This window comes from Numida meleagris, chromosome 2 (assembly GCF_002078875.1).
Source record: "Numida meleagris isolate 19003 breed g44 Domestic line chromosome 2, NumMel1.0, whole genome shotgun sequence".
NCBI classification, from domain to species: Eukaryota; Metazoa; Chordata; class Aves; order Galliformes; family Numididae; genus Numida; species Numida meleagris.
Window position 1 is genome coordinate 136,181,856 of NC_034410.1, and position 20,099 is coordinate 136,201,954.

Consider the following 20,099-nt stretch of genomic DNA (forward strand, 5'->3'; position numbering starts at 1 on the left):
TGACTTTCCTTTTGGCTTTAGTTGGTTTCCAAAGCCATCGGACAAGTGTCTCCTTGTTTTTTTCTTCCCTCTCTCTCCCTCTGGGATGAGAGTGAAAGCGGAAGACTCCAGTTTTGTCCCCTCTTTGCTGGGAATAAAACTTGGAAGCGCAGTGGGATGCATGAAGAGCTCCACCTGCCCGGCACTGGGCTCCTTCTGCCCTTTTCTTTCACTTTATGCCCGAGAATCCCTCCAGCTGGGGGGGTATCACTCTAATTTTTGCCACTTCCTGGGGTTCCTCGGGCACCTCTCCAGTGGAGCATCCCCATCCCCACGAGCAGGTGCTCCTTTAAAACCCATGGGCCCTCCTGCAAGAGGGAATCCACAAGATTTTTGGGTCGGAGCGCAGAAGGGGACAAAGCATCCAAAGGCATAGGGCTGGCAGGAAGAGGAGGACTCGCTGGGTGGGACGCTGATGGGGTGCAGTTACTCCAGCATCTGCTGCAGGGGGGCTCTGCCTGGAGCCATCCTACAGCGTGGCCGGGGCTGTCGGCCAGGCAGACATGGTGTTTCCCACTTGAGTTTTGTGACTCCAATCACAATTGGACCCAATCGAGCATCCCGGTTTGAGAAGGAGCTTTGACACATCTGTTAGAAGAGAAATGACAGGAACTCTAGCAAAGTCACTTTCCAAATTGGGGCTGAGAACTCAGATGTCAAGTGCCTATGTAATGGTATTTTACAATCAATGATTGTAAATCACTGCTGCTCTCTGCTTCGTCATCTGGCTCACCTACAAAGAGTTGTGTTTGTTTTAAAACTCCAGGTTAAGCTTTGGGCAGGGGTTGTTCCCAGGCTGGAGCTGGTGCGGGTGGGAGCAGTGGGGACCCGGCTTTCCCCAGGAGAAACCCAGTGGGAAGTGGCACAGGAGTTGCCAGAGGGCGCCTGGGTACACAGTGGGGCGATGGGAGCAGTCCTGCGGAAGAGAGACTCTGTTGTTTAAGAGATATCTGTGACCGAAGTTCTTTGCCTCTGTGACACATTTCTGTCCCGGTGAAGCTTTTCTCATGTAGATGTGGCTTCAGTCCGTAGGATGAGCTTAGCAGCCCTTTGAAACACAGAATTGCAAATGGATCTGCGGACCAGCTGGAGCCAGCTTAGGGCCAGAGAGTTGCGAGAGTATCGGTGCTGAGAAGCCCATGCATTTCTAAAGTCCTTGGCCAGTCCCTACTTTGCTTCGGCATGTGTTCATCCCCTCTCGGGCTGCTGCAGGGATGAAGGGCCACGAGCTCTCGGTGTCTGTCCTCTCCTCTGGTACCTGCAGTGAGCTCAGCCCCTGGACACGCACAGCCCGCAGTGCTCAGCCCAAAGTCCATGCGATTACTCACCTCCATAAAATTGACGTTTTTCCTGCCTGGCCTCCGCGAGAAGTTCAGTCAGAGTTTTGTCCTCTGCTGTGGGTGTATGGAAGGAGAGCGTTCTTTCGGCCGCTCTCTCTGCAAGTCTCACGGGTTTGCTTTTCTCTCCTCCCAGCTGCAAGCCGTGTCTGTAGGAGCAATAACCCACTGCAGGAGACACCCCGAGCTGGCAGTGTCACACTTTGATTCTTTTCGTTTGGAAGGATTTTACTGTGTGTTTAGTAATAGCCCCCCAAAAGAGTGCTGGCTACAGCAAAGGTACTTCCTTCTTTTTACATTCTCAGGCTGGTTTCTAACTGCAGCAGACCGGACTACAGAACCCTGCAGGTTTAGTTCACCCTCATACAAAACGAACAACTTAGGCCAGGCATGACGTCACTGTGTTTGCGTGTGTGATATCCTCTGCTGTTACTCCTTTCGCTCTGCTCTAACTGGGATGACCCTCAGAGATCGTGCTTGCAGGCTCTTGTGGTTGGGATCTTGTGACCCGTATTTCTGTGCGTCCACTTATGCAATGAAAACAGACACTGAGAATAAATAAAAATAGTAGTCTGATTATAATTTGGTTACAAATGGACGTGGTCTCAAGTGAATTCCCTGAGATTTTAGCATGGCTGTCACATGGAAGCAGAACTGCATTTACTTCTTATGTGGAGAGTGTAATTTTAGTTTAACTTTCTTTCAAGTATAACCATAATCCAGAGAGAGTGGCCTTTCCCTGGCAGTGACTGTGAACCAAGTGCTGTGACATGCACATAGAATCACAGCATCACAGCATTGTAGATGTTGGAAGGGACAGCTGGAGATCATAGAGTCCAGCTTCCCCTGCTAAAACAGGTTCCCTACAATAGGTCACACCGGTCGCCATCCAGGTGGGTCTTGAATATCGCCGTAGAAGGAGACTCCACAACCTCTCTGGGCAGCCTGTTCCAGTGCTCCGTCACCTTTACTGTAAAGAAGTTCTTCAGATCTCCGTGATTGGTAGTCCAAGTAGGTAATAAACAAAATGAGGCATTAAAGGCTGTAACTTAGATCCATTAAAATAATCCTGGTCTTCTGTCAAAGTGTGTGTATGTGCATCCTGTTGGCTGGAGCTCATGTGTATGGTGTTACTGTATGTAGGTCTGAAGTTTACTGGAAGTGCCGATATTGTGTTGTTGGAGGTCAGCAGCAAGTTTTCATTTCTTATGTAGAAGCTGCAAGAGCTGTCGGTTTCCAGAACCAACATTTGAAACGTTGAAAGTACTTTTAACGCACAGTAGTGCTTGTTGGTGTGGAGCCCCGGATGGGATGACATGAATGGGGCCCTTGCAAGATAAAGTCAAATGCGTTCGATTCCAACATTGTTGTCCTAAGAGAGTTTGAGAATCACTATTCCAGCCCCCTCTCCAAAAAATGCCGTGGCTTTACACATTGTGAGGTTTTGCTGGTTTGGTTTTTCAGTTTGTTTGTTTTGTGTTTAAAAAAAGAGACACTTCTGTTGTTTCGAGAAGCACTGCGGTTTCTGAGTCAGGGCAGTGCACTCAGCAATAAGTTCTCTGGAAGTGAGAGACCCTCAGAATTGTTCTGAAACAAAACCTGAGGTCTCTGACTGCAGAAGTTGTTGCTTTATGTAAACCAGCACCACGAGCACTGGGAGACCTGGTCAGACAGGAGGATGTGGGGTTTTGGGGTGAGATGTGTTAAGTGGTTTGGGATATTGAGCATTGAGGAATCCTCAGCTTCTCTGTGGTTACTGAGCAAAGGAAGAACAACACAGATAAGCAGAGGAGGTTTTAGCATTGGTTTTGGCATTGGTGAATAGGAGGGGACTTGTAGGAGGTCATCCTGGGGGTCCCTGGAGGTTTTCTACGTATGTGTATATGAGGCACTGAGGAACGTGGCTTAGTGGGCACGGTCGTGATGGGTTGATGGTTGGACTAGATGATCTTAGTGTTTTTTTCCAACCTTAATGATTCTGTGATTCTATGAGCATTTCAGTGGTCAGAATCTCACAGCCACACCAAAAACATGCACCCTGTGTGAATTTACTGTCCACCCAAATCCATTCATGGTTTTGATGAGAAGTGCTGGTGGGACATGACCTCTGTTGTGTCAGTGGCACTGAAGGAGCCACTTAAGTTATATACACTATTAAGTGTATACATATATATAGATAAGTTATAGATAAGCTTAGCATTTCAGTGATGTGATTTATGATGTGGCCCCTGCTGGCACCAAAGGCAAGAAGAATTAACTTCACATCAGCAAGGGGAGAGGTGAGTTAGGAACTCCTCCAGCTCATTCCTGTGCCCAGGTTCGCCCATCATGGGCCTGAAATCTTAGTTTTCCTTCTCCATTTTTCTCCCAGTCTTCCTCTCCTGACCTTATTTCTCCTCTTAAATACTAAATGCTTTTTAAACTTGAAACCTCAAGTTACCTGTAGATTTTGGCATCTCATTTGTTGTTGTTAATTGTCTATTGTTTCCACAACTCTCTAGTAAGTGCTCACTGTGTATTTAACTTGCTGGGGGAAAAAAAAAATAGGGAGATTTTCTTGCATGTTCTGCATCAGTGACCATAGCCCTTCAAGTTGAGGATTATTTCACCTCTTGTGCAGTCTGATGAGTGGAGGAGGAAGCCAGAAACCCAGTGGGTATCTCTTAAGCAGAGCTGAATAGGGGAAAAATGTGATTCCTTTTTTTTTTCATGTAGAATCTTGCAGTGATTTTTCTACCTAAATAACACCCTAATGAAGCAGGTTCTGAACTGAAGGCACTGTTCAGAGAGGTTCAGTAAAACACCAGTATTTCTCAAGAAGTCTGTGCCCATCTCCGTGCCTCCAACCTATGTGTTCCCTTTTCACACTCTCCTAAGTTCTGGAGATTTTTTTTTTTTTTGTATCTCTCAACCTAATTTCATGCTTATTAGTTTCAGTTACTTTAGGTTACGCTTCATTCAGACAACAAAAGTGGGAAAATACTCATTCTTTAAGAAAAGAAAACTATTTGCTTGGAAGAAATTCCAAGCATAACCAGCTCGAAGCAGTGAGGATTTTGGGTTTGGGGCTCTTGGCCGGGAACACTGGGCAGAAGCAGAGAGCGGTGGTATCTCCCAGGTTTGCTGCCTGGCTGGGGAGCACTGCTGATTCGCTCTCACATGAAATAAGGGAAACTCCTGATGGTTGCAGACTGAAGTGTTTTTGACAAGACGCCTTCCCACCCTTCTTTTTGCCTCCCACCTCCAGAGCAAATATGTTTTGTTGTTGTTTTTTTTTTCAGCATACTCTTCAGCACAAACTGTCAGGCGTCTCAGGGAGTTTTTGCCCATCTTTTGTCTTCTCGAAAACTGATGTATTTAAATGATATGCTCAGAGCATGCTGCTGTTGCGGGCTCTGATTCCTGTTGTCCTCCACGCTGTGTTACAGTTTCCTTGAGAACTGAGGAAGCTCAGCCCAAGGCAGTGACACCATCCTTTGTCCCACATCCCTTCCCTTGTCCCTGCCAGGCATTCCTGTGGCAGTTCCTGCAGCCACACTGCCGATGCCATTTGTCGTTACTGTCACATGACCTGGCTTTACTTTCGGAAGTCAGTGGTGACAAGATGCTGGAAAAGCATCATATGGGGTTTCTGCGCCAGAGATGGTATCTGATTGGGCTGCTGGGTGCGGGGCTGCTGCTCGCTGAGGACCTGTGGGATTGTGTTCAGCTGCCAGGAGGTAATTAGAGTGATGAGGAATCATAGAATGGCTTGGATTGGAAGGGACATCAAAGCCCACCCAGTTCCAGCCCCCTGCCTTGGGCTGGCTGCACCCCGCCAGCTCAGGCTGCCCAGAGCCCCATCCAATCTGGCCTTGAACGTCACCAGGGATGGGGCATCCACAGCTTCCCTGGGCAGCCTGTGCCAGTGCTTCACCGCATTCTCCAGTGAAGAATTTCCTTCTAACATCTAACCTAAATTCCCCCTTTTAGTTTAAAACTATGCGCCCTTGTCCTATAACTATCAGACCATATGAAAAGTCAGTCCCCCTCCTGCTTGTAAGCTCTCTTCAAGTACTGAAGATCAGTGTGTTTGAAGGGAACTATTTTCTTCAGCTACCCTCATATGACACCTTTTTGTTTGGAGTTAGAGCATCCTTGTAGTTTTGCCATCACTCAGAACAGTTTGTGCCTTTCTTGTCTGCAGATCTGCCAGTATCCCGTCTGTGTGCTTGTAGTTAAGTTAGGGGATAGGGGTGGTTTGAGAAATACTGCTTGAGGCAAACACAAGTTTCAAAATCCACAGTTAAGCAGATACAAAAAAATAAATCTTAGCTCTCTCTGAAGTGTTTTGCTTTCAAGCCTAAATGTTCTCGAGGTGCCTTAAATTCTGCTCATTTTGCCCTGTTACCTGGTATCCTGGCACTTATTTCCATGTACCTTATTTTCATGCTGTGGGATGAAAATACAGTGGGAAAACACCTCTGGGGAGGCAGCAGGGCTGTCTGAAGCCCGGTGGGAGGCTGGGCTGTGCCGGCTGTGACTGCTGCCCCAGGGTCTGTGCTCCTTGGTGCCACGCGCCTGCAGAGCCCATGAGCCCCCCAGCACTCATCTGAGCCAGAGAGCAGTGTCACAGGGCATTACTTATGCTGAGCAGAGCATGCATTAGCTCCAGCCCCATCTCTTCTGACTTAGAAGATCCCAACCAAGCCAAGTACACATTTCTGAAAAATCTCCAGGGGATGGGCACACACACACACACACACACACATATATATAAGCCACAAGCGTCTTTATAATTCCACCTACCAAAGAACAACCACATTTTACTATGCCACAGCATCATGCAGTGAATGATCTGTTCGGTGACTTTCTGCTTCTGTGCTGAGGAAGACATGGCAAGGAAAACCCTTTTGCAGTGAGGCACTGGCACAGGCTGCCCAGAGCAGCTGCGGGTTCCCCATCCCTGGTGGTGCTCAACGCCAGGTTGGATGGGGCCCTGGCCAGCCTGAGCTGGTGAGGGGCAACCAGGCCACAGCAGGGGGCTGGAACTGGATGATCTTTAAAGTTTCTTTCAACCTAAACTATTCTATGATTCTGTGGTATGTGGTGGAGTGAGGGATCTGCTTGGTAATTTGCTATTAAATATGCAGCACCCCATTGAATGCACGCGAGTTGCATTGCAAGGAGGGCATTGGGTGTTTAATGCTGGTAGTGCTGCCTCCAAAAACTGGTGTTGTTGCAGTAAAGGTATGTGATACTTCACAGCGAAGGATTTGAGGCTGTTTGCATGGTGCTGCACTTGCAGAGGTAGCAGGGAGAGGATGGGGATGGGAATATCATCCATCTCTGCCTCCCATCTGACTTTCTGGATGTTTTGTGTGCAGTGGTGCAAGGTGTAGTTTGCAGTGTTTCAGAAAGGATGTATTTGCACAGGAAACCACTGCACGGTGGACTGTTAAATTCCGTATACATTTCAATTTTTTCTCAGAAACAGTGGTGAGGCATTGGAACAGGCTGCCCAGGGGAGTGGTGGAGTCATCGTCCTGGGAGGTGTTCAGGAAACATGGAGATGTGGCTCTGAGGGACTTCGCTTGGTGTGCATGGTGGGGGTGGGGTGATGGGGTTGATGATTGCACTCAGTGATCTTAGAGGTCTTTTCCAACCTTAATGATTCTATGATTCTGCAGCCAAGGGTTGCAGTTTGGTCATCTGTTTCCCTTTGCTGCCTTGGGCCCAGTACATCCTTTCCCGTTGCCTCTCCCTGGTGCAGCCCAACTGGAGGACCCTTCCTTGCCTCCCTTTCATGCATGGCAGAGGAAAGGATTGTGATTTGCTATGGTTTATTATTTGTCCTTTACAACCCATGGATACCCATCTTGAAGCATTGCTCACCTTCTGCTGTGTCCGCTTGGCTTGGCTTGTGTGGCAACTTGGTGAATTTCTGGCAGGTCCTTGGGTGGTCCTCATGCCTGCTGGGTGTTTTAAAATCAGTTGAAAAACACTCAAAAAGTTGGAATCAGCAAATTTTAACACACACTTCGTATTGAAATTTCACAATGCAGCTAGCAGAGGAAGAAAAATATCAAGAATCTTGTTACTTTGTTATTTTTTTAATGAAAGAGGCCACTAAGATAGGAAGCTGATGAAGTAACGCTTGCAATTGGGTATATCTTTTCAGTCATTAACCTTTTTTCACTTGTCAGTGGTTTTAAAATATCCATTCTTGAATTATGTAATCCATCTGGAATGAGGGTGAGGAAAAGCCCAATGCACATCTGGGTTTGGTAGGATTCCTCATTCATGAAGTTTCATCCTTAAAGTGATTTAAATAGTTTAAGGTGTTGAAGTCTTTAAATCGAGGTTTATAATGGCTTTAAGGTTCTCCCCAGTTAAAGCATGAAGGAATTTGTTTGCTATGGGTTTTAAAAGGAAGCACTGAACGTTTATTGCTAGTTATGTACTTTTTATTATGTGTACATAGTAATATTTTTTTCAAGGCGTGTTTGGTAAATTACAGCTTTTAATGAAGTAACAGAATAAAATAATTGCTTCAAATTGGATGTAATAAACCCATATTTTACAGGTCTTCATACAGCGACGATCTGTTGAGGCCACCCTTGATCTGCATTGAAACTAAGCAGGCAGAGTCTTGTCTGAACACAAGCAAAGCCAAGGACCAGTTTGCTTACCAACTAGCAATCATCTTGCCAGGAGGTTCTCATCCAGAAGCACACATTATAGGCAAAAGCAGGGTGTGAGGACAGAGAAGCCTTTTACCTTTCCAGCAGGTACCTGCAGATAGCTTGGGGAAGTCATTTGAAGGAAGGGCCCTATGCTGCAGTTGTATTTGACTTCAACGCTATTTAGCAACTCTGTTTTGAAGGGCAGAATGAAGATTGTAACTTTGAAGTTAAGCTTTCTTTTTCCTTTTTTTTTTCTTCCCAATAATTGGAAGGCTTCTGACTGCCAATTCTGAGTGTTAAAGCCCAAGCAAAGTGTAAAATTCTTCACTCTTCTGAGGCCGAGACCTGCGGATTGCTTACAAACTCCTCCATTTGTGCCAGCTAGTAGTGGGTCTACGTTGTCCTCATCCACCTCAGGGTCTTCAGAGAGCCTCCTCCCTGCAGATCCTTGCTGCTTTTTGCGGATACCTGCACATATACATTGCATGTTCCTACCTGGACACGCTTTCAGAACAGTGTGTGTATGTTCCAGTCTCCTCACCCCGGTGTAGCACCAGGGCAGCAGTGCAGCTCCTCTGCAGCAGCTTGCATTCCTGGGGCCTGCACAGGGGGGCCAGCCTGAAGAGGGGCTGGGTGCAGCTCTGCTGAAGGCCTTCCACCCATCTCCAGGGTCCTGTCCTGTTGGGGAGGATCTGGTAAAAGGATCAAGCTGTTCCTTCACATTATCACACTGTAGTGAGTGGGCAAATTCTGCTGTTCTCATCTTGCCTTTACCTCTGAGATCACCAGCAGCTGTTTCATTAACTATTAATGGCCTGCTCATTAATGCTGTAAAAGGCTACGACCAATCTTGCAAATTTTCTGGACTCTTCCCCTGAAATATTTATGACTTGCTCACTGTGCAAAAGGGCAGGAGCAACAGCAGTGAACATGCCTCCAAGTTTTGTTGAGCATTATTAAAGAGCTCATGAATATGAAGAAGCTGGCAGCTTCTCTCTTTTTTTTGGCTTTCCGAGCTCGCGCTATGTCTGGCTGCAGTGGCACAGGCAGCCCATAGCACGTGCTTGCTGCAGCACTGCTGGCTCAGTTGCTCCCTCAGTGCCCATAACTCCAGGCAACACAGCAGCTTCATAGCCAGGCTGACCCACTCTAGTGTCTGCTCTTCAGAGTTTTGGCTGCTTTACTTATGATCTGTAGGTCCTGTAGTGCTTTTTGCACAGTGCTTTACAAAATCCAAGGTGTAAAAGTTACATCCAGAAGAGGTTATGTTACTTTTGCTTAATAGATGGGGAAACTGAGGCACGAACATTGAACAACTTGTAACCAAGCAATAGGAAGCTAGCAGAGGATGGAAATGTTTTTGCCAAAACTGTCATGGTATTTTTTATTAAAGTCTGGTTAGGGTGAATGTAGGAGGATTCAGGCCAGGGAATATTAGCAGGTCTTCTGTGAGCTTGGATGAGTTCTCTTGCAGGCAACCTGAGCTTGGTGTCAAGTGACCTTGTATCCCCTACTTTCTGCCACTGATGTTTTCTGCTCGAGTTTAATGTGATGTGGAGCCATCGGGAGACTGAGATCCCCATGCCACATCCTCAGCAAGTGCTGAGTCCCTTTGCAACCACTTCAAGTGGAGGTGCTTTCATCACCATTTCTCTTCTCCTGGAGCTTAGAGCCAGATCTGCTAATTCAACTCAGAAACTACAAACTATGTCAAGCCTGGCTCAGGGAATCTGTAAGTCTTAGAGAGGCACAAGCTGGGAAAGCTTCAGTCCTGGAACCACTCACAATGGATGCTTGACTCTTTGTAGGTGGAGGATTAGATAGTATGTCCCTGAATGTTGTGTTCATGGCCAGGTTGGATGGGGCCCTAGGCAACCTGATCTAGTGCCTGATTTAGTGATCAGCAACTCTGGCAGGGGAGTTGGGACTGGATGATCTTTGAGGTCCCTTCCAACCCAAGCCGCTCTATGATTCTGTGGTTCTGTAATTCTGTGAATAGAAGGGTGGTGAAACAGAGCCAGGTGCCCCCTGAGGATCACCAAGCCTCCTCTGAAACTGCTGCTCTCAGTCATTCCTGTCCCATGCCAGACAAGGCTTCTATGTGATCAGAGAGGCGAGCATTGAACTGTGCTTTCCCTGTGAAGGTGCCAGTTGTTCTGGCTCCACCAGTACCAAGGAGCAGCAGGAAAGTTATTTTATCTGGATTCTGGAGATAAAATGGTCTTCCTGTCATTTACATCTACCAGCAGTAAGGAGCCTGTCCGCTAAATCCCAACTGCCTTCAGCTGGTGATGCGCCAGACAGATTAGAATCTATATTTCTTTCCCACAGACATCTGCAGAGCAAACACTGGTGTAAATAAATGTGGGAGGCTTTTCTTTTTTTTTTCCCCTTCTTTTTTTTTGTAAAGAGATAGCTGGGCCTTAAAGAGAACAGGTATGTCTTATGGTCTGGCTTTACCATAAGCTGTTTTCCAAGGTGTGATTTCAGAAGTGAGAACTGGTCAGTACAAGAAGTTTAATGTCTTTTCCACATGCAGCTGCTCTTTAAAGTAAAAAACCTCCAGTGTGTTTGGAAGATGGAGAGTGTGTCAGGAACAAGCAGCTTGTAATGCTCTGCAAACTTCTATACTTGTAGGTAGCATTGGGGTGGAGCAAAGTGTCAAAACAGATATTGGTGTCAGGAGCACTCCCTGTTAGAACTTTCTCATTATTATTTTTTACAGAGTATCAATAAGTTATCCCACATCATGTCAAAATACCTTTGGTTGCTTTCCTGAAGCTATTACTTTTAGCTGATGAAGCAAAATTTAAGTGGGTCCAGGACAGAATTTCAAAATCCTGTCCTTCAACAAAGTTGTCTTTAAGGGTTTAGCTTAACACCTTAATTTTGTACTGTGAGAATAAATTGAGGAGTCTGCTTAGGTAGCCTGATGGTATGTACAGCTTGGTGGTAGCATGTGGTCGTATCATGCCCTGTATGGGACTCCACCATCACCCTGTTCTCCAGGAATATCCCAGCAACATGCTTAATGTGGCTTGAGTTTGGCCTCAAAAGCAGCATAATTATCTTTCGGGAAGACTTCTGGGACTGTGCTGCTGCTAGAATAGCACCCAGATCTTCAGTGACTCTTGTCACTCCATTGAAGCAATTCCTCCACAAGCTGGAAAACGGATAGATGCAAAAATTGGGTCCCTGCCCTTTTGCTGGTGGAGTTCTTCCAGGGATAGTTGCAGTGGAGGCTGCAGAGCAGATCATAGTTGGTATTTTTTCAGTTGCCCATTGTGCTATTTCCTCTGTTTTCACAGGGCTGTTCTGTTCTCCCCTTGTGGATCTCCCCTCTCTTCTCACCAAGGGCAAGAAGCTCCTCATACAAGTTTGGACAGCCTTTTCTTTACTTCTTCCTTGGCAGTTAGGGGGAGTCAGCCCAAAACAGACCCTATTCCTCCTTTCTCAGTTTGGGATTGAATCGCAGGTGAGGGATGTTGCAAAATCCTGAGCAGAGGGAAGCACAGTATAGTTCAAAACATTCAGGACAGCATCCTGTCAGCAGCATCAGTGATCAAGTATCAGTGATGTGAGAAAACACAACAATTCCAGTAAGCAGAAACTTAATGGTATTCTACAAAATAACTGGAAGAAGATTTCTTTGGAGAAATATCAGCGTTTGGTTCTTGGTGTTGTAACTTGAAGAGCTGCCTGCAGCCAGAGAATTTCCAGATGTGTCTCCTGCATGCTGCTTTGAGCTGCGTGGGACACTTACAAGCAAATGTGCATCTGTTTGCACTCTTTTGCAGATTCCTGATTTCAGCACATTCATGCTGAAATCATGATGCTTTGCAGGATGCTGGAATTCATTAGTCATTTTCCTTTTTTTTTTTTATCACTGTATTCCTGTCCTATCCTGTCAAAGATGAAAACCATTGCCCCTATTTTTGAATCGTGGTTTCTGAAGTGTAGCCTTTAAAATGTCTTGGGATCTAAGCGATTGGTGGAGTACTAGTAGGTCAATGGGCATGGTGGTGATGGGTCACCGTTTGGATTAGATGATCTTAGTGGTCTTTTCCAACCTTAATGATTCAATAATTCTAATGGGACTTGTGAGTCTCCAGCATTTTTATAAAGAAGAGCTGTTCGTTAGCCATATTCATGTTTGCCTTGTGGCCCAGGGTGGGCATCCAGGTTTTGAAGTGTGAGCTTGCATTTTTGTGATGCTTACTGTGCATTTAGATTGGTGGGTACTCCAACCAGCAGCCACTTTCATAGAATCACCAAGGTCGGAGAAGACCTACAAGATCATACAGTCCAACCGTCCACCTATCACCAACAGTTCTCACTAAACCATGTCCCTCAGCACAACATCTAAATCTCACTTTGGGACATGGCAAATTCTGATTCAGGTAAATGTTGTCTGAGCCTAAATGAAGAGAAAGAGAGGGCAAAACGAGCCTCATGGCTATAGATTTTGGGGTATGAATGTGAGAAATGGCACCACAGTGCCAATGACCCACAGTGGGTCCTGGTTAAGGCTGGGATGAAGCTATCATACAGTATTTTAATCATCCTTGATAAGAAAAGAATAGATGTTACACTGACTTACATGGTTTAGTGATATGGTGGTGATGGGTTGATGGTTGGACTAGATGATCTTGGTGGTCTTTCCAACCTATGTACTTCTATGAAAAGGTTAGTTTTTCATATTTCTCACTGATATGGTTTGCTTCTAGTGCTTGCCTTAGCTTCAGGAGTGCAAATTCACCTTGCTTGCACTGTGCTCCCTTGGTTGGGTTCCCTCTGCACAGTTGAGAAGTGTGCATGAGCGTTACAGTTTCACCCTGGGTGCCGAATCCTCTCCCGAAACAGCACTAACTTAGAGTTTGCCTATCTGTGAGATCTATTCTATTTGGCTTTTCAGTAAAACCTTTTATTTCACACCACTGGCATCTCTAACTTGCTTTATCTGGCAGTCCCTTCTACGAATGGTGAAGCTCTTTGTGGAGAGTCACAAGGGCTGAATTTTGTATTTTGTAAAACAAAAGTTGTAATGCGTGCTGGAAAGTTAGATTGCGTCTCACTTTCTTCTGAAAATAGCTTGGGGTTAAGCCATGCCTACACTGCAGACTTCTGCCAGCAAAGCTGTACTGGCCAAAAGCACGAAGAGGTGTGATTCCTGAGTGACATATGCATGCTGGCGTGGCACCAAGAAAAGGCTTGCTTACGCTGGGAAAAACCACCCTTCCTCAGTCCTATGAGGTCATTTTGCTCTGCTTTTGTAGAGGGTGGGCTTTCTGCATTGGCTCCATCTACCACATTGTATTTTGCCAGTGTGATGTGGGTATTCATCTGCTGCTGAGACGCTTCTTGTGTCGTGATGTTCTTAGTTCCTATAATTTTTAAAGGAGTGCTTTCAAATTCTCTATAACAAAGAGGTGAAAGCCACAGTTTAATGTTGTGTCCTTTTCTGTCAGCTCTCTTTGTGGGGCTGGTTTTGATGTCCCTCTGCTCTCCGGGACAGGGCACAGCAGCTGTTATTCTGGCTGTGTGTGATTTAATACTGGATAATGTTGCAAGATCCAAAAATAAAAAAAGAAGAAAAACATGTGGACAAAGGAAACAAAGCACCAGTTTACCTCTTGGACAGAGGATCTCCCTTCCCTCTTCCCAGCACAGCTCTGCACCCCTAGTTCTGAAAGTCCAATGAGTTACTATTCAAGTAGCTTGGTTTCTCAGTACGCGATAGGAGGCACAGATTTCCAGAGAGTCCCTAAGGATGTGCCATCTGAGTGACATGGGCAGCAAAGGTGACACCAGACTTGCAAGCCTCTTATTAATCTGTTGGTACATTTGGAGTTACCTATTACCTTTGACAAAGCTGATGCAATAACTCAATCTTTTGGCATTACCTAATTAAGTCTCAGATCAGATTACAGTTTATTGAGACGCGATTGTCAAGACGAAAATATCAAGATCGCCAGCTTGGCCTCTGTGGGGAATGTGGACTCTGACTTGGAGTAAATATGCAGCAAGGCTGTGATTTTGGCTTGTTTTTCTCCCAGAGCAAGAATGGGAACTGTGTCATCTTTGTACCAGTCTTTCCTCCCCATCCAGTGAAAATCATCATTTATTCTTCCTGCAAAGTGGGCCCCAAAATGATTTCGCTAAAGCAAGACCCAGCCAAAATGCAAAGGTGCTGTGGAGGATCTGGGCCTGAAACACTGAAATATGACTGCTCTACTGTGTATATGCCACTGCTGAACAGGGACACCTCACTTCCCAGGGCAAGAAGCCCTCATGCTTAGTTAGTTGAAGTAGATCATAGGGCACGGGACCTCAGTGTAATGTCCTTAATTACATCTCATTTCTCCATTCCCCCTCTTCCGTACTTTCTGTTGCTAGGAACTCGCTCTTACTGGAGAGATTCATATCGACATCCCAACGCTTAAAAACAATACTTCCTGTTTTTACCTGTTTTTATATATATATATATATATATATATATATATATATATATGTTAGTGTAAACACTAAACACACAAAAAGAAGTCAATGAGCAAAGCATTTAAATGAATACACAGTCATTATAACTGATATCAGGGCACAGGAATGCAAACAAGCCAGTGTGTGGCTTGATGCTTTTAGCTCCTGACCCTCTGTCTTGTTTTTAATTTTGAGCACAGGAAGGGGCCAATATATGACCATATGCTTACAAAATGCTGGTTGCAAATGCCTTCCAAACATTGTTGTCATAGTAATGATATGTCATGTATGTGTCACATTTTATCACATCGTGAACGTATTCATGTGACTACAAACCTTACTGTGTTTTCTTGTCCTATTCTTTGCCATCAGTAATGAATTCTTTTTCCAGAGAATTTCTGAATAAATTGGAAATGTTATTAGACTTTGTTCAGTACCGATGGAAAATTCATACTCGGGGAAATTCACAAGGATATTGTAAGGAAAATGCTAAGCACGTGCTTAAGCATCATTGCTGTTGATAAAGTTAAGTGTGTACTTATGCCTTAGGAGCTATTGCCTCTTTCCGAGCATTGGTCTTAATGCAGGCTCTGAAAGCAGGAGAATTGATCTTCGCTTGTGAGGTTGTAAAGATGGAAGTGTGCCTTGAGAGGAAGAACAATCAGCCAGAGCTGATGCTGGTATTACCGTGAACATTATCTTGGCTGTTCCTTTTCATTTTCCAAAGATAAGATCCTTTCAGCATGATCTAAAGATTCCTTCAATTTCCAAAAACCAGAAAAATTTCTCCCCTTGTGATTTGTTTTCCCTTATTTCTCTTGTCATGTAATCGCCTTCACATACTTTTAACAAGGTTTTGAAGTTAACACCGCTTTGAGGCAGTGATATCTAGGCCAAAGAGGTTCGCACCTCTCTGGTGCGAGCGAGTTCTTGTGATTTTTGGGGAGGGAGGTCTTGTGATCAGGATACAGAGGAGCAGGCAATCGAGGCTCCAGGTCCAGATTCGATCTCTGTGGCTTCCCTCCTGTGAGCCTTTGGCAAATGCAAGAATAATGCAAACTGCATATAACAATCTTTAAAATAGATCTCCCTTGGGGAGAGTGTGGATTAATTAACATTTCAGAGGCGCTTTGAGTTCCTTTGATAGGTGTTGCAGTAATGCAAAAGATTTTTTTTCTTCTTGCTAGACGTAGGCTGTCTAAAGGACAGATTTTAATGATGTTGGTTTACCTCCTAAGAGCTCTTTTTCAAATGGAAGACAGTTTAACTTCTTATGTATGTACCAATATGAGGTTTTACTTCCAATGTAAGCCAAATACCAAAATAAAATATACAGTGCCTTGACCAAGACTGGGTCTGGTACCTTCACATCACAGAGGCTCATACTGATAATTTGCCAGTAGCCTCAGGGCTCTGATAATGATTTGCCAGATGCTATACTAAGCCTAATTTGCATCTGTATTTACTTAAATGCTTTAATTAAAATTATATGCACCAAACTAAGATAGATAGAAGCACTGCCTGGTATTTGTTGGCGTTCCATGACAGTAAAGCCCTACCTTGGTTGCTGCTTACAGACAGTATAACTTGACAGGGCTTGGAGAGACCTTTTGCTTCCAGCACCACATTCTGCCTTTATTTTAGTGCCAGAGGGGATGAAATTTGGTCCATGGATGCTATGGGTTTCAGGCAATGCTATGTAGTCTATGTAGTCATGATTTATAGTTTCTTGCAACCCATGTCTGCTTTGTCACACGTGTAAAATGTGAAACCCTTCTGAGGACAGTAGAAAAACATTTGAAATAAAGCTTCCACCAAGAATAAAATGTTTGAGCACTGTTCATCTCTGAGCAGAGCATTACAGACCTCCTTGTAGTGCTAAGGGCTCTACATTAAGTGATTTCTAGGCTCTAGTGGGGCCTGGTCATTTCAGTGGGATATGTGAGAATTTGTGGCAGAGTTAGGATCAAGGCAGTAGAGACACAGAGGCTTTTGATGAGACCCCTGCCTTTAATCTGGAAAATGCTAGCATATAAGTACAAATAAAGCCTGAGTTATGTCTAATCTGAGCAGTCTGCACAGAGACAACAGACGTTGCTCTGGGGACTCACCTTGGTCACTGTCACTGCTGCTCCATAATTATTGGGAAGTCATCACAGAGTGTCACAAGGAGACGATTTGTGAGGCAAACTTGTGCTATGCCAGGTACTTCCAAACCACCATTTCCCGCACTGAGGTGTTGTGTATAAATCTGAGCACAATATTTGCCTGTAGTTGTCTCTGAACCTGGCTTAAGAAAGTCTGCCCAAGTTCCACGTGCACCTACACCTATCAGTCACTCATTTGCCCAGCAGCTCTGTCAAAGACAACCACCCCACGTATTGTGACTTGCTGTGGAACAAGTGGCCAAAAGCTGCTTATTGAAGTCCATGTACAAGAGCACAGGCATTAAAAGCATTGTGTTTTTGCAAAGTTGCCTGAATATTTAAATACAGAGACCACAGGCAGGCTGAAGAGGGTGTGGGGTATATGGGGTGGTGAGGAGTGGCCAGGCCTGTGGCCACCAGAGCTGGGAGCTGGAGTTTTGTGGGATCATGGCCAGGCACTACTTTAGGCTGTTGGGACATGGGGACTTTAATGGAATCATGGGTGCGATGAAGCCAGATTTCCAGTCAGCCTTGCTTTACCTCATCTGTAATAAGGAGATTAGAATATTCCCCTCGTTAAATCCACTGTGATGGTGGGTCACTGATACTTGACAGGAAAGTGGTGGAAGCAGCTGAGGTAGAGCAGTCCTACGCGTCCCCATAGAGGTGATGGAGAGGTGGGACAGGTTTGTGTTGGTCACTCGTCTTGCTCAGGGCTGAAAGGAACTGATAGAGGAGCACCGGACTGCAGAGGTTTCTTTTGGAACTGCGATGTCTCTCCAGTTTTAAAACTCACCATGAATGCTTTGAGTTTTCCCAGCATTGTGAGCTGGTCTTTAATCGACCGGCCTTGTCACAACCTGTACGTATTTTAAGAACTGTGCCAACTGTTACTGCTGCAGGGATACATGGAGATTTGGCAGAGAGAAGCCTGGCCTAGTTTTTACAGCAAAGCTAGGAAGACGTTTTCGTTTCCCTGTTTAATGTGATTCTCCCCAGCCTAATTTTTCAAGGCGTTTTCTTCGAAAGATTGCAAAGCTCCAAGCAATCAATTAATAACAGCGGAAGGCAGAAGTCTGGATATAATACAGCAACAATTCTGCAATTAGCAAGTGTATTAGAAACTGCACTTCAGCTTGAGTGGAGCATGGCTTGGTGGGGAGCAGAAAGGTGGCTGGTCTAGGATGATGGGGAGGTTCAGGCTGGATATTAGGAAAAATTTCTTCTCAGAATGAGTGGTGATGCACTGGAACAGGCTGCCCAGGGAGGTAGTGGAGTCACTGTCCCTGGAGGTGTTCCAGAAGAGGGTAAATGTGGCACTGAGGGGCACGGTCCGGGGCAGTCACCAGCATGGGTTGATGGTTGGATTAGAAGATCTTAGTGGTCTTTCCAATCTCAGTGATTCTATGATTCCATGATTCAGCCCAGCCCCTTGAGCCCATTCTCAGGAGACAAGCAGGATTTGGAGAAGCACCTCCTTGAGTGAGACTGCTGAGCAGGGGCTGCATCCATTAGTCTCCTCAAATTGCAGTGAGTGATGATGACCTTGCAGTCGTTGGAGTAAAAGCAGATGGAGCCACCGGCAAAGTGCTGGGGAGTGGAGAATGTACAGTGTAGCAGGGAGGCATGAGGGAGGGGGAGCCCAGTGTTGGGGTTTGGTCATTTGTGTATCTGAAATCATTAATCTGCTAAATTGGGGGTGTTGATCTGTGTTGTCGCACAGTTGCTGTAGAGGAAACTGTTACTCATCTTTCCATCTCAGCAATCAGGACGGGGAAAATGGAATGTAAAAATGCAACTCTGACAGAGCTTAGGGATCCATCCTGGTGATCCTCCAGATTGGTGTCCCAGGCCCAGGAAGAAGATGCTTATCTGAGTCAGATCCTTCTCCAGCTGAGTCAGAAGCGCTCATGCAAATGGGCCCACTCGACACATGCCTGGTTCCCTGCAAAACCAAGGTTTGCCAAAATGTGTGCCTTGCTTCCAGCAGAAGTAAGCTTGCTAATCAGGCTCTTGGGCAATGTTTAGTTATTCCCAGTTATTCCCACCACCATCAAAATGTGCAAAAAGCATCTCGGAATTAAAGGGACTGCATGCTGGAAAAGCACTTGTGAGCCAGTTGGTTTATTAGTTTTGTTTTCACCAGGAGTTAATTATACTTCCCAACAACTTTATTTTTTTTTTCAGCTGTCATCTGGAGTTGCAAGCAATCTTTTAAGTTGCTACTACTACAGACTGTCACCTGTTAATAGGCATTGTCCTAGAGGTACCCCTTCTCCATTTCCCACATATGTGTGCCAATGGAGTTGATAAGAGACCTCAAGCTGTCTCATCCTAAAACAAAATCCAGCCTTTCATCACCTGAGGACCACTCTTATTTATTATTTCTGTTACAGAGCACCTTAAGACAGACATTGGGGTTGATGAGACAACATAAAGCAAAGCTGGAAGCTGTGCCAAATAGGTCATAACCATGGAGCAAGACTTGGCAGCAGGCAGAGAAATGGAGAGATACATTAATGATAAAACGTGTGAGTGCTTTTCATGTGCTTGCCTCACATTAGCTTTCCTAGATATTGTCATCTGTCTCATGGATGTAACAGTGAGGACATTAAATGTATACAATAAAAAAAAGAAGCAGTATGGAAAAATGGTATTTAGTGAATTTAGAAATCAATCCAGATGCTCTTTCAAAGTTAGTTAATTCTTTTTATATCTACCATTTTGATTTGCAGTCACCCAACAAAACTAGTCCTTGGCTCAGGTGGATGTTTGACTTGATCTTCTCTTTTTTTCTTTTTAAACAAAAAAAAAATCTTGGCTTAAAAAAAAATGATATGGTATTTGCAGAATCAATAGAAAAGCTGACCCAGATAAAAGTGTGCAGAAATTGGTTCCATGCCCTAGAACTTTTCCTGCATGCTTTTTGATGCAATGTATCTGATCTTTCAAAAAGAAGGTGATATACCGTGATCTCTGCAGCTTTGAAGAATTGTTCTGGAAGAATAACAAGGGCCACTGGAGAAAGGGTGTGCATAAAGGGGTGTGCATCTGTGGCATATGTGCTTTTTTTTCCCCCCCCTCATTAAATATATTATGAGAAGGAAAAAATTAATGTCATACTGCAGGTTATTTTGAAAGGCAGGGTAAATTTTGTATGAACTACATTTTTATCTGATTTTTAAATGGTGAAAGTATGTTTCTCCTGAACAGCTATTCACAGTAGGATGTGAACTGAGCTTTATTTTCCTTGGTTCAGAACTTCTCCTGCTGGAGTGTGTAGCAGAGATGCATTTAAGCAGTGCCTGGATTTGCTCTCAGAAATGTAATTATTCCCAGGATCCCGAATTAGGTAGAATGCTGGAAAAAGCATCTGCCACTGCAGACTTACTTCAGCACAAGACTCCAAATCTTAATTTAATTTAAATGCAGCA

At 44.9% G+C, this 20,099-nt stretch overlaps 1 protein-coding gene across 1 annotated transcript in view; it reads left to right on the forward strand.

Annotated features, from left to right (window-relative positions):
• The window catches only part of ZHX2 (zinc fingers and homeoboxes 2), a 64,588-nt gene continuing 45,123 nt past the window's right edge, over positions 635 to 20,099 (forward strand). Inside the window, exon 1 of the mRNA XM_021386727.1 lies at positions 635 to 2,387. The gene's annotated coding sequence lies outside the window, so the exon portion shown is untranslated. The remainder of the gene's footprint in view (positions 2,388 to 20,099) is intronic.